The sequence below is a fragment of the Coregonus lavaretus genome (genome assembly GCF_964263955.1).
Source record: "Coregonus lavaretus genome assembly, chromosome: 3".
In the NCBI taxonomy this organism is placed as follows: Eukaryota; Metazoa; Chordata; class Actinopteri; order Salmoniformes; family Salmonidae; genus Coregonus; species Coregonus lavaretus.
In genome coordinates, this window is record NC_139990.1 from 350,763 (window position 1) to 378,719 (window position 27,957).

General features: G+C 47.9%; 1 pseudogene across 1 annotated transcript in view; it reads left to right on the plus strand.

The window, feature by feature from the left end:
- Positions 1-27,957, plus strand: part of LOC311119211 (protein 4.1-like) — a 73,111-nt pseudogene that overhangs the window by 44,640 nt on the left and 514 nt on the right. The window contains exons 14-17 of the transcript in view: positions 598-645; positions 2,161-2,223; positions 6,675-6,854; positions 24,489-24,686. The product of the transcript in view is annotated as a protein 4.1-like (transcript). The remainder of the gene's footprint in view (positions 1-597; positions 646-2,160; positions 2,224-6,674; positions 6,855-24,488; positions 24,687-27,957) is intronic.

Here is a 27,957-nt window from a genome sequence, read left to right on the forward strand (position 1 = left end):
TACCACGAAACACATGCATTACTGTGTGTCTGTCTGTCTAATATATATATACACGTGGTTATAATACCACGAAACACATGCATTACTGTGTGTCTGTCTGTCTAATATATATACACGTGGTTATAATACCACGAAACACATGCATTACTGTGTGTCTGTCTGTCTAATATATATATACACGTGGTTATAATACCACGAAACACATGCATTACTGTGTGTCTGTCTGTCTAATATATATACACGTGGTTATAATACCACGTCTGTCAGTCTACAATGCTGATGCGTTGGGTTTTAACATTACACACACACCGTATTACTGTATTTGTCTTGACTGAAATATATACGTGGGGAGGGTTACAACCATAAACATCAGACATGAATGACCTGTATGTGTAGTCTCGCTTGCCAGACTCACAGCGGCTGTGCAGTGGTCTGACTAAATATTAAAACGTCGATACATGTGGCTGGGGTTCTTAACGTGAGATGCATGTGTCAAACTAAACTATTAACAGGAAGAAGGGTTTGAAACAGACCCATGGGGCTCTAATGTTAATGTACCTGCCCTCTCTCTTCCCTCCTCTGGGGGGGGATCAGCAGCATTCGCCCCGGGAGAGAACCGGCACGGAGATGGTGCGAGTGAAGAAGGTTAGATATCTGTCTACAGTTGCAGCCTGCATACCAAATGGCTTCCAATGTAGTGCACTACTTTTGACCGGAGCCCTATGGGGCCCCTCTGGTCAAAAGTAGAGCACTATGTAGGGAATAGGGTGCCATTTGGGACGCACACTCAGTGATTCACATCCTCATCCTCGCATCAATAGTCGCCTTTCAGTTGATTTTTTTCCCCCTTGATTTGAGAGCATTTCTAATACAAAAAAAAAAATATGTTTTGTTGGTAATGTTTGTTTTTTTGGCTGTTTGTTTCTCTGTCCTCCAGCCTTGTATACCTACTGTAATAGGACAGCTATACAAGAGGCTGTTTGTCTGTGGCGTTCCCTTCTTAACGACTTCCATGTGTTCACAATGATCAGAGACTTCTTTGGACAGTTACGGAGAAAGTCTCTTATTTTCCACCATTTTTTGTTTTGAAATCAATAAGTGGAGGCTACTTATCCAACAGTATCAGCCTTTCTGTTACCTCCTGCAGAGGCAATACGTAAAGCTTTCCTCTTGTGGACATCCTTCTTCACCGAGTAGAACTAGAGAGACTATGAGAGCTAAACCAATTGAATGAGGTGCCTGTAAGTGAATGAATCTGGACTGACCAAGCCTGTGCTCCAGACGCTATAATGAGGAAAGCCCTCAGCTGCACTTGTCTGCCGCCTCAGTAAGAATCACTCAAATAAGGCATTGAATTGTGCTTTAGGTAATGCATAAAAACTGATCATGCACAATGATAATGCACGACTACTACTAAACAACCCCAGCATGTATGTATATGGTGGATTTATCTGTCAACATGTGGTTCCCCTCACAGTTAGTCCTGTAATAAAGAAACCCACCAGATGTTGGTAACTGACAGAAACCCACCAGAAGTTGGTAACTGACAGAAACCCACCAGATGTTGGTAACTGACAGAAACCCACCAGAAGTTGGTAACTGACAGAAACCCACCAGAAGTTGGTAACTGACAGAAACCCACCAGATGTTGGTAACTGACAGAAACCCACCAGATGTTGGTAACTGACAGAAACCCACCAGATGTTGGTAACTGACAGAAACCCACCAGATGTTGGTAACTGACAGAAACCCACCAGATGTTGGTAACTGACAGAAACCCACCAGATGTTGGTAACTGACAGAAACCCACCAGATGTTGGTCACTGACAGAAACCCACCAGATGTTGGTAACTGACAGAAACCCACCAGATGTTGGTCACCTGACGGTGGTCACAGTCTCCACTGATGACCACCGTCACCCCTGGACATTTGCACTCACCCTGCACTCCGCTTCACTGCACTTCCCCCATGGTATCATCTGGTCCCTCGCCACTTCTCCCACCATCAGGAACGAATGCACACATACCCGACGCAATCGCTTGCAAGTCAAACAGTAAAAGTAAAAAATTAAATACAAAATAAATAATAAATGAAGGATTTCAGTTCCACATCTTCCTGAGACCAACTTTGTTCTTTTTTTGTTTTCTTCGTTTTTCACAGAAAAGAGCTAAGAAACTTGAGGGTGAAACTATTTATATCAGGCATAGCAATTTAATGTTGGAGGTTTGTATAAACTCTAGAATATATCCTATTTGCTCTTTGACTGTTTGTGGCTGCATGCTCTCTCGCTCTGCATGAGAGTTGTGTTCAGTTGCCTGTTTTTTTTTTTTTTTTTTTTTCTGTTTGTCTTGACTCCTCTGTTCTATTCTCTCTTTCGTTTCTACACCCACCCTGTTTTCAGCTGAACCCTAACGGCTTGGCATGCACTCTTTTCCTCTTTCCTTCTAATGCAAGTACTCACTTTTACTTTGATGCTGTTTTGATCACAACGTTTTCATTTGTTTCTTATCCACGTTAGTTTGATATATGATTGGGAGTGTTTCCTCTCTCACTATCATGGTCCAGTATAATTTAAAAGCTATAGGCATCGAGTCTGAAAGGGTGCATCAGTTTGGCCTTTGAGACCGAAGAAAAGTGATCCAAAAGCATGTCAGTGGCCACCGTATGCCCAGCATGCCCTATCCCCCTTTGATTTCAGCCTGCTTGTCAAACTATGTTTTGTTGTTGCACCTTTTAGTCGATAATGACTTGCACCTTTGGATGCTTTTTCCAAATGGTGTCGTCGTCCACAATGGTCGTCAAATGTAGTTTTTTTTTGTAACGACCATAAGTATCTTCCTAAAGGGGAAGTGTTCCAATATAAATGATGTTGGCTTAGTTAAGGCTATTCTCGCACCACTTCTCCAGCCTGCATTTGGTGACAGAGGCCAACTTCCAGGAACATGAACACAGCTTTGATTGATAAACTTTCCCAGTCATATATTTTTCATCTCAGTGATGTGATTGACAGGGTTAATGATGCTAACCTCTGTTGTAATTCTCATTGTGAGACCTGGAACTCCTTTACATAACCTTCACTGTGCTGAACACTCTTAGAATTAAAGGTGCTACCTAGAACCTAAAAGGGTTCTACGGCTGTCCCCATAGAAAAACCCTTTGAATAACTATTTTTGGTTCCATGTTGAACCCGTTCCACAGAGGGTTCTAATTTACATGGAACCCAAAAGAGTTCTTCCTGGAATCAAAAAGTTTCAAATTTCAAGTTTCACGTTTTAATGTCACACACACAAGTACAGTGAAGTACAGGGTTCTCCTATGGGGACAGCTGAAGAACCCTTTTAGGAACCCTTTTTTCTAAAAGTGTACTGTACTGTACCTCTCTCAGGTAGCTTCCCAACTAGCACCCTATTCCCTACATAGTTCACTACTTTCTAACCAGAGACCTATGGGCCCTGGTCAAAAGCAGTGCACTGTATAGGGAATAGGGTGCTATTTGGGACACGGCCTCTCTCACTCATGGTGCTGCTGTTCCTGTATCTAACCATGTGACTCTCTCTGACCCTTGTCTCTGTTGACCTTTGACCTTGGCTGTGTCCCAAATGGCACCCTATTCCCTACATAAGACTCTGGTCAAAAGTAGTGCACTATATAGCGAATAGGGTGCCGTTTTGGGACGTAGCCATGTCTTTGACGTGCTTCATCATAATAGTAGCTGTTGGCTGGCTCAGGACTAAGTATCCTCAGGCATATTGCTGGGGAAAGCCTGTGTGTGTGTGTGTGTGTGTGTGTGTGTGTGTGTGTACATGCGTGCGTGCACCTTCTATGATTGTGTGTGTGTACGTGCGTGCATCTTCTGTGATTGTGTGTGTGTGTACGTGCATGTATCTTCTGTGATTGTGTGTGTACATGCGTGCGTGCATCTTCTGTGTGTGTGTGTGTGTGTGTGTGTGTGTGTGTGTGTGTGTGTGTGTGTGTGAACTCCCAGGTTGTGTGCATAAGAGGACTCTTACTCACACTCACCCGTCCTGCAGGCTAGTGTACCATACTACCACCAGTGAAATGGTCACATGGCCACCTAGGGTTAAAGGGTAAATCCAGCTCTCTCTCTCCATTTGGCACAGATGGCTCAATGTGTTTTATAATACGTTATATATACTGTACGTAGCTGTACTATAGATGTACTGTAGATATACTATAGATGTACTATAAACATACTGTAGATGTTCTATAGATGTACTATAAACATACTGTAGATGTACTGTAGATGTTCTATAGATGTACTGTAGATGTACTGTAGATGTACTATAGATGTACTGTAGATGTGCTATAGATGTACTATAGATGTACTATAAACATACTGTAGATGTGCTATAGATGTACTATAAATGTACTATAAACATACTGTAGATGTGCTATAGATGTACTATAGATGTACTATAAACATACTGTAGATGTTCTATAGATGTACTGTAGATGTACTATAAACATACTGTAGATGTGCTATAGATGTACAATAAACATACTGTAGATGTACTATAAACATACTGTAGATGTACTGTAGATGTACTATAGATGTACTGTAGATGTACTGTAGATGTACTATAGATGTACTATAAACATACTGTAGATGTTCTATAGATGTACTGTAGATGTACTATAAACATACTGTAGATGTGCTATAGATGTACAATAAACATACTGTAGATGTACTATAAACATACTGTAGATGTACTGTAGATGTACTATAGATGTACTGTAGATGTACTGTAGATGTACTATAGATGTACTATAGATGTACTATAGATGTACTGTAGATGTACTGTAGATGTACTATAGATGTACTGTAGATGTACTGTAGATGTGCTATAGATGTACTGTAGATGTACTATAGATGTTCTATAGATGTACTGTAGATGTACTATAGATGTACTATAGATGTAGTCCTCAGTAGCTCAGCTGGTAGAGCACGGCGCTTGTAATGCCAAGGTAGTGGGTTCGATCCCCGGGACCACCCATACACACACAAAAAAAATGTATGCACGCATGACAGTAAGTCGCTTTGGATAAAAGCGTCTGCTAAATGGCATATATTATTATATTATTATTATATTTACTGTAGATGTACTGTAGATGTACTATAGATGTACTGTAGATGTGCTATAGATGTTCTATAGATGTACTATAGCTACTATACACGTATGGGTATTATATTCCATGACAAGGGGATTGTATTCCATTGCAGCCCAGACTATAATCTGTTTTGGGATTCTGGAAAAACAGTAAGATCTCTGCAGCGCTAGCTGCCAAAACCAACCGCTGTCAGTTATGAAGAGCAGGTTCAGTCAGACAGATAAAAGTTTTAGGCTTCAGGTACCATGGGACCATTTCATTCGGTAGCAGAGAATCCACACAGATGCTCTGTAGTGAAACGAGGCACTTCAATGTTCTCCCCATAGTTTACCTCTCAGAGCTCCCATCTACTCTCTGGCTGCATCCCAAATGGCATGCTATTCCCTATATAATTCACTTCTTTTGACTTGAGCCTCATTGGGCTCCCTATGTGCCCTGGTCTTAAAGTAGTGCTCTACATAGGGAATACGATGCCATATGGGATGCAGACTCTGTTAAGAACAGACGTGGTTTATGAATAGTCATCAGCCAGGAGACTCTAGTCTAATGGGTGTTGTATTTTATCTCTGTGATCAGGATCCCAACGTGGTAGATTGGTAATGGGCAATTACTTAATCACAATGACTCCATATTGCACTATGAATATGGATAGGCACGGACACTAGACGGAGATGGACCGTCCAAAGTTCAATCTGCAGAGGAAGGAACAGAGTAGAGAGAACCCAGGACAGTCTGTTGTTTGTCTATAGAACATCATGTGGTCTGGATGGACTAAGACCCGTTGGTGTCATGTTGTTTGTCCTCTTTGTGAGGGGCAAGCCTGTTCCAGCTTCCAACTGCATTTTGTTTGATATGATAAGCAAATCATCAATCATGTTGCATTCTGCTAAACTTGTACATTTGTCATTACCAGTCTTTACCTCCAAATAATGACATACTTTCTCCCTACCCCCTTCCAATCTGGGGGATTCACCCCTTTGCCCTTCCTTGCTGTCTCTTTCTTCCTTCCCCTTAAACTATCCCCCCCCCCTCTCTTTATCTATCATGCACTTCTCCTCTGCCCCCTCTCTCTCTCTCTTTACCTTTCTCTCTCCCAATTCTCTCTATATCTCTCTTTTCTGGTCCTCCTCTCCCCCCTCTTTCTCTCCCCCATTCCCCCCTCTCCACCTCCCCACTCTCTCTTTCTCCCCATCTCCCTCTCTCTTCACCTCCCCCTCTCCCTCTACCCATCCTCCTCTCCACCCCTCTTCCCCCTCTCTCTCTCTCCAACCCTCCTCCTCCCCCTCTCCCCCTCTCTCTCTCTCCACCCCTCTCCCTTTCTCTCTCTACCTTTCCCCCCCCTTCTCTCTCCCCCCTCCCCTCCCCTCCCCCCCCCCTCTCTCTCTCTCTCTCTCTCTCGCTCTCTCTCTCTCTCTCTCTCTCTCTCTACCCCTCCCCTCTCTCTCTCCACCCCTCTCTCTCCACCCCTCTCTCTCTCTCTCTCTCCACCCCTCTCTCTCTCTCTCTCTCTCTCTCTCTCTCTCCACCCCTCTCCCTCCTCCCAGGACCTGGATAAGACCCAGACAGAGATCATGCGTCACCACACCAGTATCAGTGAGCTGAAGAGAAGCTTCATGGAGTCTGTTCCGGAGCCGCGGCAGAGTGAGTGGGACAAGCGCCTGTCCACACACTCTCCCTTCCGCACGGCCAGCATCAACGGACAGCTGCAGCCAGGCACCGACGGGGTGAGTCAACACCAACAGAACTGAAATTAATAGAATGGGCCTCCCCATTGAAGTCAATGATGGATGCCATAATGGGTGAACTGGTGTGTGGACCCATGAGTTTAGCAGTCAAATTGCCAGGGTTAGAGGCTGTTAGCCCCTTCTAGCGATTATATTTCTATGGAGTCAACAGAACAACACGTCTTGGTACAGAGAGACAGAGACAGCCATAGCAGGCCATGGTACTCAGAGACACAGAGAGACAGAGAGGCTTTTATTTTCTCAAGCCCCACTCAAAGCACCAACAGGATTCCTGACAACAATAGGATGTTTGAAGTGAAAGATGGTACTTTTGACTCGCTTTTTGCATTTGTTGCACTAGTTTACCGATAGGGATGTTTTTGTTTATTTGCTTTCATTTTCAATTGAAGATGTGTTTTTTGAATTTCTTTGAGAAAGTTTTCTTGCTTTGTTGTTTTCTAGTTGTTACTTATGGATTGCACAGAGTCATTAGTCCCAGTAGGGGGTGCTGTTGTCTTTTCTCATGTCATTCAGTTGTTGTTTTTGACACGAGTCAATGTCTAGTCACTAATCTAGAGGATGCAATCATCTCAGTTTCAGTTTTTGATACAAGTCAATGTACAGTTTCTAGAGAATGGCAGATTATCTGGAATACAGGCGTGCTGTGCTGTGTTTATTTGAAATAAAATATTATATATATATATGTACTGTGCACAGGGTCATAGTCAGCAGACAGAATGTTTCAGAGAGCTTCATCAAGTGTTCAATAGTTTCTCTGTGTCTCTGTATCTCAGTGTGTACAGTGGACATGATCTTGGAGTCTCTCTCTGTGTATATTCATATGTGTGAAGATTGTGTGTGTGTGTGTGTCTGTGTGTGTGTGTGTGTGTGCGCGTGTGTGTGTGTGCAGATGAGGACGGCCTCCCTATCACCTGCATACAGAGTAGTTGGTGGCGTATCAGAGGTAAAGGTATTTTAATTCAGTCCTTACTGGCCGTACAGGGGGCTGAGCTGAGCTGGGCTGCAGTAAGAGAACACTAGCTGGCGTTTCTTTACCAGCTAAGAACAGATCATGTTGTGTATGGAGACTGTATGGAGGCTGTATGGAGACTGTATGGAGACTGTATGGAGACTGTATGGAGGCTGTATGGAGGCTGTATGGAGGCTGTGTGGAGGCTGTGTGTATGGAGACTGTATGGAGGCTGTATGGAGACTGTATGGAGGCTGTATGGAGACTGTATGGAGGCTGTATGGAGGCTGTGTGGAGGCTGTATGGAGGCTGTATGGAGACTGTGTGGAGACTGTATGGAGGCTGTATGGAGGCTGTGTGTATGGAGACTGTATGGAGGCTGTGTGGAGGCTGTATGGAGGCTGTATGGAGGCTGTATGGAGGCTGTATGGAGGCTGTATGGAAACGGTATGGAGGCTGTGTGGAGACTGTATGGAGGCTGTATGGAGGCTGTGTGTATGGAGCCTGTATGGAGGCTGTGTGGAGGCTGTATGGAGGCTGTATGGAGGCTGTATGGAGGCTGTGTGGAGACTGTATGGAGGCTGTATGGAGGCTGTGTGTATGGAGCCTGTATGGAGACTGTATGGAGGCTGTGTGGAGGCTGTATGGAGACTGTGGAGACTGTATGGAGGCTGTATGGAGCCTGTATGGAGGCTGTGTGGAGGCTGTATGAAGACTGTATGGAGACTGTATGGAGGCTGTATGGAGGCTGTGTGGAGACTGTATGGAGGCTGTGTGGAGGCTGTATGAAGACTGTATGGAGACTGTGTGGAGGCTGTGTGGAGACTGTATGGAGACTGTATGGAGACTGTATGGAGACTGTGTGGAGACTGTATGGAGGCTGTATGGAGACTGTATGGAGACTGTATGGAGACTGTGTGGAGACTGTGTGTATGGAGACTGTATGGAGGCTGTATGGAGACTGTATGGAGGCTGTATGGAGACTGTATGGAGGCTGTATGGAGACTGTATGGAGGCTGTATGGAGGCTGTGTGGAGGCTGTATGGAGGCTGTATGGAGACTGTGTGGAGACTGTATGGAGGCTGTATGGAGGCTGTGTGTATGGAGACTGTATGGAGGCTGTGTGGAGGCTGTATGGAGACTGTATGGAGGCTGTATGGAGGCTGTATGGAAACGGTATGGAGGCTGTGTGGAGACTGTATGGAGGCTATATGGAGGCTGTGTGTATGGAGCCTGTATGGAGGCTGTGTGGAGGCTGTATGGAGGCTGTATGGAGGCTGTATGGAGGCTGTGTGGAGACTGTATGGAGGCTGTATGGAGGCTGTGTGTATGGAGCCTGTATGGAGACTGTATGGAGACTGTGTGGAGGCTGTATGGAGACTGTGGAGAATGTATGGAGGCTGTATGGAGCCTGTATGGAGGCTGTTTGGAGGCTGTATGAAGACTGTATGGAGACTGTATGGAGACTGTGTGGAGACTGTATGGAGACTGTATGGAGGATATGTGTATGGAGGCTGTGTGGAGACTGTATGGAGACTGTATGGAGACTGTATGGAGACTGTGTGGAGACTGTATGGAGGCTGTATGGAGACTGTATGGAGACTGTATGGAGACTGTGTGGAGACTGTGTGTATGGAGCCTGTATGGAGGCTTTGTGTATGGAGGCTGTGTGGAGACTGTATGGAGACTGTATGGAGGCTGTGTGGAGACTGTATGGAGACTGTGTGGAGACTGTGTGGAGACTGTATGGAGGCTGTATGGAGGCTGTATGGAGGGTGTGTGGAGACTGTATGGAGGCTGTGTGGAGACTGTGTGTATGGAGACTGTATGGAGGCTTTGTGTATTGAGACTGTATGGAGGCTGTGTGTATGGAGACTGTATGGAGGCAGTGTGTATGGAGACTGTATGGAGGCTTTGTGTATGGAGACTGTATTGAGGCTTTGTGTATGGAGACTGTATGGAGACTGTGTGTATGGAGACTGTATGGAGACTGTATGGAGACTGTGTGTATGGAGACTGTATGGAGACTGTATGGAGGCTGTATGGAGGCTGTTTGGAGACTGTATGGAGGCTGTTTGTATGGAGACTGTATGGAGACTGTATGGAGACTGTATGGAGACTGTGTGGAGACTGTATGGAGGCTGTATGGAGACTGTGTGGAGACTGTGTGGAGGCTGTGTGGAGGCTGTGTGGAGACTGTGTGGAGGCTGTGTGGAGACTGTGTGGAGACTGTATGGAGGCTGTATGGAGGCTGTATGGAGACTGTATGGAGGCTGTGTGGAGACTGTATGGAGGCTGTGTGGAAGCTGTGTGGAGACTGTGTGGAGGCTGTGTGGAGACTGTGTGGAGACTGTATGGAGACTGTATGGAGACTGTATGGAGGCTGTGTGTATGGAGGCTGTATGGAGGCTTTGTGTATGGAGGCTGTGTGGAGACTGTATGGAGACTGTATGGAGACTGTATGGAGACTGTGTGGAGACTGTATGGAGACTGTATGGAGGCTGTGTGGAGACTGTGTGTATGGAGCCTGTATGGAGGTTTTGTGTATGGAGGCTGTGTGGAGACTGTATGGAGACTGTGTGGAGACTGTGTGGAGACTGTATGGAGGCTGTGTGGAGGCTGTGTGGAGACTGTGTGGAGGCTGTGTGGAGACTGTGTGGAGGCTGTGTGTATGGAGGCTGTGTGGAGACTGTATGGAGGCTGTGTGGAGACTGTATGGAGGCTGTGTGGAGACTGTGTGGAGGCTGTGTGGAGACTGTATGGAGACTGTATGGAGACTGTATGGAGACTGTGTGGAGACTGTGTGGAGGCTGTGTGGAGGCTGTGTGGAGACTGTGTGGAGGCTGTGTGGAGACTGTATGGAGCCTGTGTGGAGACTGTGTGGAGACTGTATGGAGGCTGTATGGAGGCTGTATGGAGCCTGTATGGAGGCTGTGTGGAGGCTGTATGGAGACTGTATGGAGGCTGTGTGTATGGAGGCTGTGTGGAGACTGTATGGAGACTGTATGGAGACTGTGTGGAGACTGTATGGAGACTGTATGGAGGCTGTGTGTATGGAGGCTGTGTGTATGGAGGCTTTGTGTATGGAGGCTGTGTGGAGACTGTATGGAGGCTGTGTGGAGACTGTATGGAGCCTGTATGGAGCCTGTGTGGAGACTGTGTGGAGACTGTATGGAGGCTGTATGGAGGCTGTATGGAGCCTGTGTGGAGGCTGTATGGAGACTGTATGGAGGCTGTGTGTATGGAGGCTGTGTGGAGACTGTATGGAGACTGTATGGAGACTGTGTGGAGACTGTATGGAGACTGTATGGAGGCTGTGTGTATGGAGGCTGTGTGTATGGAGGCTGTATGGAGGCTTTGTGTATGGAGGCTGTGTGGAGACTGAATGGAGACTGTATGGAGACTGTATGGAGGCTGTGTGGAGACTGTGTGTATGGAGCCTGTATGGAGGCTTTGTGTATGTAGGCTGTGTGGAGACTGTATGGAGACTGTATGGAGGCTGTGTGGAGACTGTATGGAGACTGTGTGGAGACTGTATGGAGACTGTATGGAGGCTGTGTGGAGATGTATGGAGACTGTGTGTATGGAGACTGTATGGAGGCTTTGTGTATGGAGACTGTATGGAGGCTGTGTGGAGACTGTATGGAGACTGTATGGAGACTGTGTGGAAACTGTATGGAGGCTGTGTGGAGGCTGTATGGAGGCTGTATGGAGGCTGTGTGAAAACTGTATGGAGACTGTATGGAGGCTGTATGGAGGCTGTGTGTATGGAGACTGTATGGAGGCAGTGTGTATGGAGACTGTATGGAGGCTTTGTGTATGGAGACTGTATTGAGGCTTTGTGTATGGAGACTGTATGGAGACTGTGTGTATGGAGACTGTATGGAGACTGTATGGAGACTGTGTGTATGGAGACTGTATGGAGACTGTGGAGGCTGTTTGGAGACTGTATGGAGGCTGTATGGAGGCTGTATGGAGACTGTATGGAGGCTGTATGGAAACTGTATGGAGACTGTATGGAGGCTGTGTGGAGACTGTATTGAGACTGTATGGAGGCTTTGTGGAGACTGTATGGAGGCAGTGTGTATGGAGACTGTATGGAGACTGTGTGTATGGAGACTGTATGGAGACTGTATGGAGGCTGTGTGTATGGAGACTGTATGGAGACTGTATGGAGGCTGTATGGAAACTGTATGGAGACTGTGTGGAGACTGTATGGAAACTGTATGGAGACTGTTGGAGACTGTATGGAGACTGTATGGAGGCTTTGTGTATGGAGACTGTATGGAGGCTTTGTGTATGGAGGCTGTGTGGAGACTGTATGGAGACTGTATGGAGACTGTATGGAGGCTGTATGGAGACTGTATGGAGGCTGTGTGGAGACTGTATGGAGGCTTTGTGTATGGAGACTGTATGGAGGCTGTGTGGAGACTGTATGGAGGCTTTGTGTATGGAGACTGTATGGAGGCTGTGTGGAGACTGTATGGAGACTGTATGGAGACTGTGTGGAAACTGTATGGAGGCTGTGTGGAGGCTGTATGGAGGCTGTATGGAGGCTGTGTGAAAACTGTATGGAGACTGTATGGAGGCTGTATGGAGGCTGTGTGTATGGAGACTGTATGGAGGCAGTGTGTATGGAGACTGTATGGAGGCTTTGTGTATGGAGACTGTATTGAGGCTTTGTGTATGGAGACTGTATGGAGACTGTGTGTATGGAGACTGTATGGAGACTGTATGGAGACTGTGTGTATGGAGACTGTATGGAGACTGTGGAGGCTGTTTGGAGACTGTATGGAGGCTGTATGGAGGCTGTATGGAGACTGTATGGAGGCTGTATGGAAACTGTATGGAGACTGTATGGAGGCTGTGTGGAGACTGTATTGAGACTGTATGGAGGCTTTGTGGAGACTGTATGGAGGCAGTGTGTATGGAGACTGTATGGAGACTGTGTGTATGGAGACTGTATGGAGACTGTATGGAGGCTGTGTGTATGGAGACTGTATGGAGGCTGTATGGAAACTGTATGGAGACTGTGTGGAGACTGTATGGAAACTGTATGGAGACTGTTGGAGACTGTATGGAGACTGTATGGAGGCTTTGTGTATGGAGACTGTATGGAGGCTTTGTGTATGGAGGCTGTGTGGAGACTGTATGGAGACTGTATGGAGACTGTATGGAGGCTGTATGGAGACTGTATGGAGGCTGTGTGGAGACTGTATGGAGACTGTATGGAGGCTTTGTGTATGGAGACTGTATGGAGGCTTTGTGGAGACTTTATGGAGGCTTTGTGTATGGAGACTGTATGGAGACTGTATGGAGACTGTGTGGAAACTGTATGGAGACTGTATGGAGGCTTTGTGTATGGAGACTGTATGGAGGCTTTGTGTATGGAGACTGTATGGAGACTGTGTGGAGACTGTATGGAGGCTGTATGGAGACTGTATGGAGGCTGTATGGAGACTGTGTGTATGGAGACTGTATGGAGACTGTGTGGGGGCTGTATGAAGACTGTATGGAGGCTCTATGGAGGCTGTATGGAGACTGTATGAAGGCTGTATGGAGGCTGTATGAATACTGTATGGAGGCTGTATGGAGACTGTATGGAAGCTGTATGAATACTGTATGGAGGCTGTATGGAGGCTGTGTGGAGATGTATGGAGGCTGTGTGGAGACTGTGTGTATGGAGACTGTATGGAGGCTTTGTGTATGGAGACTGTATGGAGGCTGTGTGGAGACTGTATGGAAACTGTATGGAGGCTGTGTGGAGGCTGTATGGAGGCTGTATGGAGGCTGTATGGAGGCTGTGTGTATGGAGACTGTATGGAGGCAGTGTGTATGGAGACTGTATGGAGGCAGTGTGTATGGAGACTGTATGGAGGCTTTGTGTATGGAGACTGTATTGAGGCTTTGTGTATGGAGACTGTATGGTGACTGTGTGTATGGAGACTGTATGGAGACTCTGTGTATGGAGACTGTATGGAGGCTGTATGGAGGCTGTTTGGAGACTGTATGGAGGCTGTATGGAGGCTGTATGGAAACTGTATGGAGACTGTATGGAGGCTGTATGGAAACTGTATGGAGACTGTATGGAGGCTGTGTGGAGACTGTATTGAGACTGTATGGAGGCTTTGTGGAGACTGTATGGAGGCAGTGTGTATGGAGACTGTATGGAGACTGTATGGAGACTGTGTGTATAGAGACTGTATGGAGACTGTATGGAGGCTGTGTGTATGGAGACTGTATGGAGACTGTATGGAGGCTGTATGGAAACTGTATGGAGACTGTATGGAGACTGTATGGAGACTGTTGGAGACTGTATGGAGACTGTATGGAGGCTTTGTGTATGGAGACTGTATGGAGGCTTTGTGTATGGAGGCTGTGTGGAGACTGTATGGAGACTGTATGGAGACTGTATGGAGGCTGTATGGAGACTGTGTGGAGACTGTATGGAGACTGTATGGAGGATATGTGTATGGAGGCTGTGTGGAGACTGTATGGAGACTGTATGGAGACTGTATGGAGACTGTGTGGAGACTGTATGGAGGCTGTATGGAGACTGTATGGAGACTGTATGGAGACTGTGTGGAGACTGTGTGTATGGAGCCTGTATGGAGGCTTTGTGTATGGAGGCTGTGTGGAGACTGTATGGAGACTGTATGGAGGCTGTGTGGAGACTGTATGGAGACTGTGTGGAGACTGTGTGGAGACTGTATGGAGGCTGTATGGAGGCTGTATGGAGGGTGTGTGGAGACTGTATGGAGGCTGTGTGGAGACTGTGTGTATGGAGACTGTATGGAGGCTTTGTGTATTGAGACTGTATGGAGGCTGTGTGTATGGAGACTGTATGGAGGCAGTGTGTATGGAGACTGTATGGAGGCTTTGTGTATGGAGACTGTATTGAGGCTTTGTGTATGGAGACTGTATGGAGACTGTGTGTATGGAGACTGTATGGAGACTGTATGGAGACTGTGTGTATGGAGACTGTATGGAGACTGTATGGAGGCTGTATGGAGGCTGTTTGGAGACTGTATGGAGGCTGTTTGTATGGAGACTGTATGGAGACTGTATGGAGACTGTATGGAGACTGTGTGGAGACTGTATGGAGGCTGTATGGAGACTGTGTGGAGACTGTGTGGAGGCTGTGTGGAGGCTGTGTGGAGACTGTGTGGAGGCTGTGTGGAGACTGTGTGGAGACTGTATGGAGGCTGTATGGAGGCTGTATGGAGACTGTATGGAGGCTGTGTGGAGACTGTATGGAGGCTGTGTGGAAGCTGTGTGGAGACTGTGTGGAGGCTGTGTGGAGACTGTGTGGAGACTGTATGGAGACTGTATGGAGACTGTATGGAGGCTGTGTGTATGGAGGCTGTATGGAGGCTTTGTGTATGGAGGCTGTGTGGAGACTGTATGGAGACTGTATGGAGACTGTATGGAGACTGTGTGGAGACTGTATGGAGACTGTATGGAGGCTGTGTGGAGACTGTGTGTATGGAGCCTGTATGGAGGTTTTGTGTATGGAGGCTGTGTGGAGACTGTATGGAGACTGTGTGGAGACTGTGTGGAGACTGTATGGAGGCTGTGTGGAGGCTGTGTGGAGACTGTGTGGAGGCTGTGTGGAGACTGTGTGGAGGCTGTGTGTATGGAGGCTGTGTGGAGACTGTATGGAGGCTGTGTGGAGACTGTATGGAGGCTGTGTGGAGACTGTGTGGAGGCTGTGTGGAGACTGTATGGAGACTGTATGGAGACTGTATGGAGACTGTGTGGAGACTGTGTGGAGGCTGTGTGGAGGCTGTGTGGAGACTGTGTGGAGGCTGTGTGGAGACTGTATGGAGCCTGTGTGGAGACTGTGTGGAGACTGTATGGAGGCTGTATGGAGGCTGTATGGAGCCTGTATGGAGGCTGTGTGGAGGCTGTATGGAGACTGTATGGAGGCTGTGTGTATGGAGGCTGTGTGGAGACTGTATGGAGACTGTATGGAGACTGTGTGGAGACTGTATGGAGACTGTATGGAGGCTGTGTGTATGGAGGCTGTGTGTATGGAGGCTTTGTGTATGGAGGCTGTGTGGAGACTGTATGGAGGCTGTGTGGAGACTGTATGGAGCCTGTGTGGAGACTGTGTGGAGACTGTATGGAGGCTGTATGGAGGCTGTATGGAGCCTGTATGGAGGCTGTGTGGAGGCTGTATGGAGACTGTATGGAGGCTGTGTGTATGGAGGCTGTGTGGAGACTGTATGGAGACTGTATGGAGACTGTGTGGAGACTGTATGGAGACTGTATGGAGGCTGTGTGTATGGAGGCTGTGTGTATGGAGGCTGTATGGAGGCTTTGTGTATGGAGGCTGTGTGGAGACTGAATGGAGACTGTATGGAGACTGTATGGAGGCTGTGTGGAGACTGTGTGTATGGAGCCTGTATGGAGGCTTTGTGTATGTAGGCTGTGTGGAGACTGTATGGAGACTGTATGGAGGCTGTGTGGAGACTGTATGGAGACTGTGTGGAGACTGTATGGAGACTGTATGGAGGCTGTGTGGAGATGTATGGAGACTGTGTGTATGGAGACTGTATGGAGGCTTTGTGTATGGAGACTGTATGGAGGCTGTGTGGAGACTGTATGGAGACTGTATGGAGACTGTGTGGAAACTGTATGGAGGCTGTGTGGAGGCTGTATGGAGGCTGTGTGAAAACTGTATGGAGACTGTATGGAGGCTGTATGGAGGCTGTGTGTATGGAGACTGTATGGAGGCAGTGTGTATGGAGACTGTATGGAGGCTTTGTGTATGGAGACTGTATTGAGGCTTTGTGTATGGAGACTGTATGGAGACTGTGTGTATGGAGACTGTATGGAGACTGTATGGAGACTGTGTGTATGGAGACTGTATGGAGACTGTGGAGGCTGTTTGGAGACTGTATGGAGGCTGTATGGAGGCTGTATGGAGACTGTATGGAGGCTGTATGGAAACTGTATGGAGACTGTATGGAGGCTGTGTGGAGACTGTATTGAGACTGTATGGAGGCTTTGTGGAGACTGTATGGAGGCAGTGTGTATGGAGACTGTATGGAGACTGTGTGTATGGAGACTGTATGGAGACTGTATGGAGGCTGTGTGTATGGAGACTGTATGGAGACTGTATGGAGGCTGTATGGAAACTGTATGGAGACTGTGTGGAGACTGTATGGAAACTGTATGGAGACTGTTGGAGACTGTATGGAGACTGTATGGAGGCTTTGTGTATGGAGACTGTATGGAGGCTTTGTGTATGGAGGCTGTGTGGAGACTGTATGGAGACTGTATGGAGACTGTATGGAGGCTGTATGGAGACTGTATGGAGGCTGTGTGGAGACTGTATGGAGGCTTTGTGTATGGAGACTGTATGGAGGCTGTGTGGAGACTGTATGGAGGCTTTGTGTATGGAGACTGTATGGAGGCTGTGTGGAGACTGTATGGAGACTGTATGGAGACTGTGTGGAAACTGTATGGAGGCTGTGTGGAGGCTGTATGGAGGCTGTATGGAGGCTGTGTGAAAACTGTATGGAGACTGTATGGAGGCTGTATGGAGGCTGTGTGTATGGAGACTGTATGGAGGCAGTGTGTATGGAGACTGTATGGAGGCTTTGTGTATGGAGACTGTATTGAGGCTTTGTGTATGGAGACTGTATGGAGACTGTGTGTATGGAGACTGTATGGAGACTGTATGGAGACTGTGTGTATGGAGACTGTATGGAGACTGTGGAGGCTGTTTGGAGACTGTATGGAGGCTGTATGGAGGCTGTATGGAGACTGTATGGAGGCTGTATGGAAACTGTATGGAGACTGTATGGAGGCTGTGTGGAGACTGTATTGAGACTGTATGGAGGCTTTGTGGAGACTGTATGGAGGCAGTGTGTATGGAGACTGTATGGAGACTGTGTGTATGGAGACTGTATGGAGACTGTATGGAGGCTGTGTGTATGGAGACTGTATGGAGGCTGTATGGAAACTGTATGGAGACTGTGTGGAGACTGTATGGAAACTGTATGGAGACTGTTGGAGACTGTATGGAGACTGTATGGAGGCTTTGTGTATGGAGACTGTATGGAGGCTTTGTGTATGGAGGCTGTGTGGAGACTGTATGGAGACTGTATGGAGACTGTATGGAGGCTGTATGGAGACTGTATGGAGGCTGTGTGGAGACTGTATGGAGACTGTATGGAGGCTTTGTGTATGGAGACTGTATGGAGGCTTTGTGGAGACTTTATGGAGGCTTTGTGTATGGAGACTGTATGGAGACTGTATGGAGACTGTGTGGAAACTGTATGGAGACTGTATGGAGGCTTTGTGTATGGAGACTGTATGGAGGCTTTGTGTATGGAGACTGTATGGAGACTGTGTGGAGACTGTATGGAGGCTGTATGGAGACTGTATGGAGGCTGTATGGAGACTGTGTGTATGGAGACTGTATGGAGACTGTGTGGGGGCTGTATGAAGACTGTATGGAGGCTCTATGGAGGCTGTATGGAGACTGTATGAAGGCTGTATGGAGGCTGTATGAATACTGTATGGAGGCTGTATGGAGACTGTATGGAAGCTGTATGAATACTGTATGGAGGCTGTATGGAGGCTGTGTGGAGATGTATGGAGGCTGTGTGGAGACTGTGTGTATGGAGACTGTATGGAGGCTTTGTGTATGGAGACTGTATGGAGGCTGTGTGGAGACTGTATGGAAACTGTATGGAGGCTGTGTGGAGGCTGTATGGAGGCTGTATGGAGGCTGTATGGAGGCTGTGTGTATGGAGACTGTATGGAGGCAGTGTGTATGGAGACTGTATGGAGGCAGTGTGTATGGAGACTGTATGGAGGCTTTGTGTATGGAGACTGTATTGAGGCTTTGTGTATGGAGACTGTATGGTGACTGTGTGTATGGAGACTGTATGGAGACTGTATGGAGACTCTGTGTATGGAGACTCTGTGTATGGAGACTGTATGGAGGCTGTATGGAGGCTGTTTGGAGACTGTATGGAGGCTGTATGGAGGCTGTATGGAAACTGTATGGAGACTGTATGGAGGCTGTATGGAAACTGTATGGAGACTGTATGGAGGCTGTGTGGAGACTGTATTGAGACTGTATGGAGGCTTTGTGGAGACTGTATGGAGGCAGTGTGTATGGAGACTGTATGGAGACTGTATGGAGACTGTGTGTATAGAGACTGTATGGAGACTGTATGGAGACTGTATGGAGGCTGTATGGAAACTGTATGGAGACTGTATGGAGACTGTATGGAGACTGTTGGAGACTGTATGGAGACTGTATGGAGGCTTTGTGTATGGAGACTGTATGGAGGCTTTGTGTATGGAGGCTGTGTGGAGACTGTATGGAGACTGTATGGAGACTGTATGGAGGCTGTATGGAGACTGTATGGAGGCTGTGTGGAGACTGTATGGAGACTGTATGGAGGCTTTGTGTATGGAGACTGTATGGAGGCTGTGTGGAGACTGTATGGAGGCTTTGTGTATGGAGACTGTATGGAGACTGTATGGAGACTGTGTGGAAACTGTATGGAGACTGTATGGAGGCTGTATGGAGACTGTATGGAGGCTTTGTGTATGGAGACTGTATGGAGGCTTTGTGTATGGAGACTGTATGGAGACTGTGTGGAGACTGTATGGAGGCTGTATGGAGACTGTATGGAGGCTGTATGGAGGCTGTATGGAGACTGTGTGTATGGAGACTGTATGGAGACTGTGTGGGGGCTGTATGAAGACTGTATGGAGGCTCTATGGAGGCTGTATGGAGACTGTATGGAGGCTGTATGGAGGCTGTATGAATACTGTATGGAGGCTGTATGGAGACTGTATGGAAGCTGTATGAAGACTCTATGGAGGCTGTATGGAGGCTGTATGGAGACTGTATGGAGGCTGTATGAAGACTCTATGGAGGCTGTATGGAGATTGTATGGCCTAAAGCAAGGCTAGAGAATCAGCTGCCTATCTTCACCCACAGGACTGCGCTCTCCCACCCTCGGCCCGCCACAACCTACCTTTTATACAGTGAGGGGAAAAGTATTTGATCCCCTGCTGATTTTGTACATTTGCCCACTGACAAAGAAATGATCAGTCTATAATTTTAATGGTAGTTTTATTTGAACAGTGAGAGACAGAATAACAACAAAAAAATCCAGAAAAACACATGTCAAAAATGTTATAAATTGATTTGCATTTTAATGAGGGAAATAAGTATTTGACCCCCTCTCAATCAGAAAGATTTCTGGCTCTCAGGTGTCTTTTATACAGGTAATAAACTGAGATTAGGAGCACACTCTTTAAAGGGAGTGCTCCTAATCTCAGTATGTTACCTGTATAAAAGACACCTGTCCACAGAAGCAATCAATCAATCAGATTCCAAACTCTCCACCATGGCCAAGACCAAAGAGCTCTCCAAGGATGTCAGGTACAAGATTGTAGACCTACACAAGGCTGGAATGGGCTACAAGACCATTGCCAAGCAGCTTGGTGAGAAGGTGACAACAGTTGGTGTGATTATTCGCAAATGGAAGAAACACAAAAGAACTGTCAATCTCCCTCGGCCTGGGGCTCCATGCAAGATCTCACCTCGTGGAGTTGCAATGATCATGAGAACGGTGAGGAATCAGCCCAGAACTACACGGGAGGATCTTGTCAATGATCTCAAGGCAGCTGGGACTATCGTCACCAAGAAAACAATTGGTAACACACTACGCCGTGAAGGACTGAAATCCTGCAGCGCCTGCAAGGTCCCCCTGCTCAAGAAAGCACATATACATGCCTGTCTGAAGTTTGCCAATGAACATCTGAATGATTCAGACGAGAACTGGATGAAAGTGTTGTGGTCAGATGAGACCAAAATGGAGCTCTTTGGCATCAACTCAACTCGCCGTGTTTGGAGGGGGAGGAATGCTGCCTATGACCCCAAGAACACCATCCCCACCGTCAAACATGGAGGTGGAAACATTATGCTTTGGGGGTGTTTTTCTGCTAAGGGGACAGGACAACTTCACCGCATCAAAGGGATGATGGACGGGGCCATGTACCGTCAAATCTTGGGTGAGAACCTCCTTCCCTCAGCCAGGGCATTGAAAATGGGTCGTGGATGGGTATTCCAGCATGACAATGACCCAAAACACACGGCCAAGGCAACAAAGGAGTGGCTCAAGAAGAAGCACATTAAGGTCCTGGAGTGGCCTAGCCAGTCTCCAGACCTTAATCCCATAGAAAATCTGTGGAGGGAGCTGAAGGTTCGAGTGACAAACATCAGCCTCGAAACATTAATGACTTGGAGAAGATCTGCAAAGAGGAGTGGGACAAAATCCCTCCTGAGATGTGTGCAAACCTGGTGGCCAACTACAAGAAACGTCTGACCTCTGTGATTGCCAACAAGGGTTTTGCCACCAAGTACTACGTCATGTTTTGCAGAGGGGTCAAATACTTATTTCCCTCATTAAAATGCTAATCAATTTATAACATTTTTGACATGCGTTTTTCTGGATTATTTTGTTGTTATTCTGTCTCTCACTGTTCAAATAAACCTACCATTAAAATTATAGACTGATCATTTCTTTGTCAGTGGGCAAACTTACAAAATCAGCAGGGGATCAAATACTTTTTTCCCTCACTGTAGGTGCCCCTTCCAAACCACACCCCCCAACCTTTCCCAAACCCTGCCCACTCACCACTGCCTCCGCTCCATGATTGGCTGCTGCCAGCTTTGTCTTCCTGCTTTGATCTGCCAATCAAATCGCATGGCTGGGTTTGACCCGATAGTAGTGAACTGCATGACTCTGTGATGATGATGATGATGATGATGTCTGACGTAGTGATGAGAGACTGAAGAACAAAAAAACAAAACAAGCAAAACAACCAAAAAACAAACAGTGACAACAACAAAGAACTGACCCCCTCCTCCTCTTCATTTCATTGTCTCTCCTCCTCCCTGACCTGTATCTCTCCCTTACTGGTTGTTTTATGTTTTATGCCCCCCCCCCCCCTGTGTCGTCTCTCAATCCTCTCCTCCTCTTCCTCATCTTCCTCCTCCTCCTCCCTTTTCAAAGTCCTGCCCTGCCCCACAGTCATATCCACTCCCTCCTCCTCCTCCGTATCCTCCACCTCCTCCTCCACCACCACCCCCTTCTCCTGAGGAGGATCCGGAGACCCAGAGAGGTGTTCAGGCCTTGGGTCACCGAGCATCACAGCTTCCCTCCCCTCGCCCCTCTACTGCCATGGGGCTGAAAAGACAGTTTTACTCCCAGACTTGAAGCTGCCTCCAGCTACCTGGGTATCCTGCCTACTCCAGACCCTCTCATGTCCTGTCTATGTACCTGAAGAATACTAAGCACTTCCATCAGAACATTAAACCAAATTCTAAAAATAATAATATTCTTAACTTTCAATCTATTGAGTATAGGCATTTTTAATTGATAGGCCTACAGCACAATTTCTATGAATGAAGATTATCATCTTTAATGTTTCTAAAAGATCACAAAAATATTAACACAATTACAGTATAATACACTAGTCTGGTGATTTGCCAAGCAGTCTTACCTGATATTGCATGTAAAACACTCTTTAGATATCTTTTTCTATCTTCATGAACACATTACCAACAAATCCCAAATGTGAGCCTCACAAGTCCCAATGGACCTCAATGCATTTGATAAGCTCATCTCTTTAAGGCCGGCTCATTGACTGACTGACTATAAGAGGCAGTGAGGAGGAGGGCACACTGTGGTCTAGCCGACCCGCACCAAGCCAGTTTCTATGGTGGTTCTCCCCTAACGGTGTTCTGATCCAAGACGTTGCACTGCCAAACAAACGGTTTGCACTAGCTAGCATTTGACCTGCCAGAGAAGGCCTTTATCCAATCTAACCCCAACCGTGGAGGAGCAGAGCCCCATAAAAAACACTCCGTCCCCAAATATGCTGCTGCTGCTGCTGCCGATGCCCTGGAGGTTGGTCCGGCCTGATCTGACCACCCTGGACCCTAACTCTCACTGCCCAGAGCCGGAGACTCTGAGTCGGGCTGAAGCTCAGTGATGGGACCCACCACTCACTACTGTCAAAGTTCAGAGAGAATTTACAGAGAGAACTTTATTAAAAAAAACTGAAGGAGACTCTTTCTCCCCTCCACCCTCACCCTCAAGTAAAACATCACACATCACCACTTACCTACTCCTCCATCTCCCTCCTTCCCTCTGTCCTTTCCCCTCCTACCCCACTCCCTCCCTCCTCCTCCTCCTCCTCCTCCCTCCCCCTGTCTCTTCACCTCCCTACCCCTGTCCCTTCCCCTCCTCCTCCTCCCTACCCCTGTCTCTTCCCCTCCTTCACCTCCCTCCCCCTGTCCCTTCCCCTCCTCCTCCTCCCTACCCCTGTCCCTTCCCCTCCTCCTCCTCCCTCCCCCTCCCCCTTCCCCTCCTCCTCCTCCCTCCCCCTGTCCCTCCTCCTCCTCCCTTCCCCTCCTCCTCCTCCTCCCTTCCCCTGCCCCTTCCCCACCTCCTCCTCCCTTCCCCTGTCCCTTCCCCTCCTCCACCTCCACCTCCCTTCCCCTGTCCCTTCCCCTCCTCCTCCTCCACCTCCCTTCCCCTGTCCCTTCCCCTCCTCCTCCTCCACCTCCCTTCCCCTGTCCCTTCCCCTCCTCCTCCTCCACCTCCCTCCCCCTGTCCCTCCTCCTCCTCCTCCTCCTCCACCTCCCTCCCCCTGTCCCTCCTCCTCCTCCTCCTCCCTCCCCCTGTCCCTTACCCTCCTCCTCCACCTCCCTCCCTCTGTCCCTTCCCCTCCTCCTCCACCTCCCTTCCCCTGTCCCTTCCCCTCCTCCTCCTCCTCCTCCCTTCTGTCCCTTCCCCTCCTCCACCTCCCACCCCCTGTTCCTCCACCTTCCACCCCCTCCCCCTGTCCCTTCCCCTCCTCCTTCACCTCCCTCCCCCTGTCCCTTCCCCTCCTCCTCCACCTCCTCCTCCCTCCCCCTGTCCCTTCCCCTCCTTCACCTCCCTCCCCCTGTCCCTTCCCCTCCTCCACCTCCCTCCCCCTGTTCCTCCACCCCCTGTCCCTGTCCCTTCCCCTCCTCCTTCACCTCCCTCCCCCTGTCCCTTCCCCTCCTCCTCCACCTCCACCTCCCTCCCCCTGTCCCTTCCCCTCCTTCACCTCCCTCCCCCTGTCCCTTCCCCTCCTCCTCCACCTCCTCCTCCCTCCCCCTGTCCCTTCCCCTCCTTCACCTCCCTCCCCCTGTCCCTTCCCCTCCTCCACCTCCCTCCCCCTGTTCCTCCACCCCCTGTCCCTGTCCCTGTCCCTTCCCTTCCCCTCCTCCTCCACCTCCCTCCCCCTGTTCCTCCACCCCCTGTCCCTGTCCCTTCCCTTCCCCTCCTCCTCCACCTCCCTCCCCCTGTCCCTTCCCCTCCTCCTCCACCTCCCTCCCCCTGTCCCTTCCCCTCCTCCTCCACCTCCCTCCCCCTGTCCCTTCCCCTACTCCTCCACCTCCCTCCCCCTGTTCCTCCACCCCCTGTCCCTGTCCCTTCCCTTCCCCTCCTCCTCCACCTCCCTCCCCTTGTCCCCCAGTCTCTTCCCCTCTTCCCATCCTCCCCTACTTCCTGCCTGTCTGTTGGCCACTCCCCCACATGTCTGTTCATTGTTCTCTGTCTCTCTTGGTCTCCCGTTGCTGAACACAGCGAGGGAAGCGTCCTCTGTTTGCATACCAGGTAAGATTACTGAGACAGCAACAGCAGGCATCCTCGGCCCCCGGGGGACCACCGCTTATCAGACACCACTATCTACAGGAAGAGGAGGAGGAGGAGGAGGAGGAGGAAGATTATACTTCTGATGATTCTGAGGAGGAGGAGGCTCGGGGACGGGGGCACACTCTGAGGGTCTCTATCGACATGCCTGAGGAAGAGGAGGAGGAGGAGGAGGAGGAGGAGGAGGACAGGGCCAGGGGGCCCTCAGCCTGCCAGCTGTACCCAGCCATGCTCCAGCTCCAACCATCCAACATCTCCTTCTCCCTCCTGTCTGGACTGCTGGTCATGTTTCTCACCCTGTGTTGGTTGGTATTTATCTGACTGGCCGGTCCCGTGGAGAGAGAGAGTGAGTCTCCAACTGAAGTGAACCCCTCAGTGACTGGCCGGTCCCGTGGAGAGAGAGAGAGAGAGAGCCCTCTACTGAAGTGAACCACCTAGTCAAGTACCCCTGTTGAAGGACAGAGACAGAAGTCTCCAGCTTTACTCTCTGTTGGCTCCCCTCTGTCTTTTATTCTCTGCTCCTCTCTGTAACTTCATCTGACTCCGACACACACACAGACACACACACACATATAGACAGACACACACAGACACACACACACACACACACACACAGACACACACACACACACAGACAGACACACACACACACACAGACACACACACACATATAGACAGACACACACAGACACACACACACACACACACACACAGACAGACAGACAGACACACACACACACACAGACAGACACACACATATAGACAGACACACACAGACACACACACACACACAGACAGACACACACACACACAGACAGACACACACACACACACCGACAGACACACTTTTTTTCAGGAAGTACTTTTTTTCAGGAAGTGTTGAGAGCTGTATTTGGCTGAGCGCCCTTGCTACTAGAGACGTATATCCTGACTTCAAGGAGCTTCTATAACTTTTACTTACAATATTCCATGGTGAAAAGAAAAGCCATCCAGTGTTACTAACAAACTTTGTCTGCCACGCTGACTCTTCTCTGCTTGTGTTTAGCCTGTAGACGACTGTATATTTTCTCTCTTCGTCCACAGAATCTTTCCGTATCTTAAACTTCCACTTCAGTCGAGTTTTCACTTAGTCACGCATTGATGTCAATGGAAGACTAAGGGAAAATGTGATTTAATTAGTCCCTCAGAGTTTCAATCAATCAGTGTAGTGCAGTAAACTCCAGCACAGTGATCTGCTGGATGGCAAAAGAGGATGTAAATCTATGGCCAGCCGTTTGACTAGCAACATCTCTACAACAGCCTGAGAGATCTGGATTGCTGATCTTAGATCAGGTCCCTGCTCTTATTCAGTATGATTTAACAATGCAAAACTGATCCTAGATCAATACTCCTACTCTGACTGGTCATGCTACAGCGGAGAGCTACTGTCTGTCTGCCTTAGAGCTGCATCGGCTCTAGTCTATGTTGATATTTTTCTAGGCATGAGCAGGAAGGACAGACAGGACAGACAGGACAGACAGGATAGACAGGACAGACAGGACAGACAGGATAGACAGGACAGACAGGATAGACAGGACAGGATAGACAGGACAGACAGGACAGACAGGACAGACAGGATAGACAGGACAGACAGGACAGGATAGACAGGACAGACAGGACAGACAGGATAGACAGGACAGACAGGATAGACAGGACAGGATAGACAGGACAGACAGGACAGACAGGACAGACAGGATAGACAGGACAGACAGGACAGACAGGATAGACAGGACAGACAGGACAGACAGGATAGACAGGACAGACAGGATAGACAGGACAGACAGGACAGACAGGATAGACAGGACAGACAGGATAGACAGGACAGACAGGACAGACAGGACAGACAGGACAGACAGGATAGACAGGACAGACAGGACAGACAGGATAGACAGGATAGACAGGACAGACAGGACAGACAGGACAGACAGGATAGACAGGACAGACAGGACAGACAGGATAGACAGGACAGACAGGATAGACAGGACAGACAGGACAGACAGGATAGACAGGATAGACAGGACAGACAGGACAGACAGGATAGACAGGACAGACAGGACACTCAGGTTGTATTTAAGAGAGGAACCCATGAGTTATTACTATTATCACCGTAGGTCGCTCATGTTGTAACTGAAATGGCCTTTAAACCCATGTTGCTGTTGTTGCGCTCCTAAAGGCATGGGCTGCATTCCAAATAGCCTCCTGTTCTCTACACAGTGCACTACTTTTAAAAAAGTAGTGGGGATAATAGGGAATAGGGTGCCATTTGGGACGCATAGGTGGTGTACCTGGTGTACTTGTTTACCTGACTGACATCACTACCGGTAACCAAAAAAGAAAAAGGAACACTGGTTACTAAGCGTTCCACTGCTGTTGATGGTGACCTGCCACTTCCTCCCCTGCTTGCTTCAAATCAAACCTGCGTGTCCTGACAATCACTGCCCTCTGCCTGCCCCTCTTACCACAGAGAGAGAGAGAAACAGAGATGGAAAGACAGAAAGACAGAGGTTGCAAGAGAGATTGAGAAAGTGTCTTCTGTCCAGAGAAAGATTTTGCTTTATTTTTCAGACTGATTTTAAAGTAAGATAATATGTATTAACGATATGTATCAACCACTTGCTGATTATTCATCCAACCAGTGAGTTTGGGATTGAAGATACTGTATGTGTCAACGCTTGACTAGTTTAGAGACTTTTGGAATGTCTTCCTATATGAAATATCACCACTCATAGATGGAGTCTAAAGCCATTGAAATGCTATTTGAGATGTGTACTCTCCAACGGTCTTTCTTGATCACGGCTAGAGCACAGTTGCACTGATCAGTACGTTGCCATTAGAAATACTCTGGGAAAGTATTGTTTACCAATGGAGTGTATTTAATAACTATGTGCATGTGAGTACGTGTGCTATACCTGTATTAGTGAGTTTTTTGTGTGTAAATAAATGTGTGTATGACTATTAAAACACATTACACATTATTATAGGAACTTGGATCACCAGAAAGATGGATGTTTTAGTATGTTCATTTGTGAAACTGCCCCGTGGGAAAGCGATTGTTACTATATTGATCTAATATGTTTTTTTTTTTTTTTATCATTCACTATTACATTTTTCTTAATATCGTAATGTTTAGTCAGAGTCTATGAGGATTTACTTAAACCATAATTAAAGGTGAAAGTTATTTGGCGACTGTAAAATAAATCTATTTAGGCATGCTTACTTTGGGTATCTATCTGTACTGTATCTGTAAGTCATTTAGATGTGCTTACAAAGGGGATATATTACTGCTGTTCTTCTATGTCATTCTGTGGTGCTCAGAAGTGAAGGAAGTATTCATTTTGAATGTATGGTGGGTGTCTTGTCTGTT